This window comes from Podarcis bocagei (genome assembly GCF_964188305.1).
Source record: "Podarcis bocagei genome assembly, chromosome: 6".
In the NCBI taxonomy this organism is placed as follows: Eukaryota; Metazoa; Chordata; class Lepidosauria; order Squamata; family Lacertidae; genus Podarcis; species Podarcis bocagei.
Window position 1 is genome coordinate 65,835,151 of NC_138130.1, and position 1,533 is coordinate 65,836,683.

The following is a 1,533-nucleotide window of genomic DNA, read 5'->3' on the forward strand; positions in this document are numbered from 1 at the left end:
CTTCTCTGATTTGTGTCTGCTCTCAACAAAGCCAAGATGGGAAAGTTTAAAACACTACATAATAAAGCTTCACACAGTGGATGAATTGTGGCCCCATATTCTGACCTTCAAAAATTATAACTACTAGAAAGGCCTTGTATTTGGTAGGAGGAAATTCCAGCAAGTCAGCCTAGTTAGTTTTCTGCGTTAACACAGCAATTTATTATGGTAAAAATCCTTATGTACAGAGACCATGTCGTCAAACCTTTCTGCCATTTTGCTAAACAGCTCTAGCATTTCATAGCATACAAGCGGAAATGAATTGGAAAACGTATCAGTATAATTATAAGCACAGGCTCATTGACATATCATTATATTCAAGGTAGACCCAAAGACAGAGAGCAGAAGACAACTATGGGTCTTTCCTGTCCTTTATTATATCCAACCAAAAGCCTCACCATAGGGTTGGGGGACCATCCTGAATAGCATGGGCTGTGGTGGAAGTGACTGCTATGGAAGGGTGACTTTTTCCACTCATGTGAGACTTTTAACCATTCTCTTCTCTCACTGCAGTCCTCTAGTGTATCAGGAAGGTCCCCCAATTGTCCACTGAGGCTTTTTGCAAGGTGAAAGGTTGAGGAAATGACAGGAAAGAGCCATTGCTTGAATGGTCTGCTCACCCAACTTTGGATTCAACACAAGATATTGAAAGATATGCAGATTCCACACTGGAAGTGTTTGTGTTCCTGCGTGAGTCGCACTCCTGTTTGTAACATTCAGGCAGACACTCCCCAAAACGTGTGTGCCTTCCCCACTGGAACACCCTAGCATGGACATCAGAAAGTTGTGGTGCAAATGTGGAGCCCATGCTAGCCCTACAGCATCTTTGGCTGCAGCCCCTGTACACGGGGATATTGTGAAGATCAGGTGTGCTGCACAAACACATCTTATATCAACAACAATTTTAAAAAGGTATAGGCAGAGCCAGACCTCATCCAGATGCTTGGAATATGCTAGTTCTGTAAAGTTTACACCCTGTTGCTTTGATCAGTGGCCTGTCTTCACAAGGGACAAAGGATCTTCAGTTGTCTTAGTTCAAGACACCACTGAACGCAACATAGTAAAACCCTTTGCCCGCAAGCAACATCACTGGTTTATTTTTTTTTTAAAGCACAATGTTTCTTTCAAGAATCAGACTGCAGTCTGATTCTTCCCTTTCTCATTCTCCACTCTGCACTTTTGTTAGTGCTGTTCCCTTTCTCCCTTTCCCAAGCTAAGTACTGTGAATCCTACATATGTCCAAAATGTCTCCAGGGGTGCAATGCTAACATAGGGAGGAAGCTCTGTTGAGCACAGGGAGATTTATAGAATTGCACTATAAACTGAGACAATCTGGGGACTCTGTTTTCAGCTCACCAACAAAGTGCCTATAAACCCAGTGCCTAAAAATCCAGATGTAGCACTCTTAATGGGGAATCTGTGGTCCTCTAGGTATCTGCTCCCATCATCCCTGACCACTGACCACACTTACTGTTGTTGATGGGAATTGCAGTC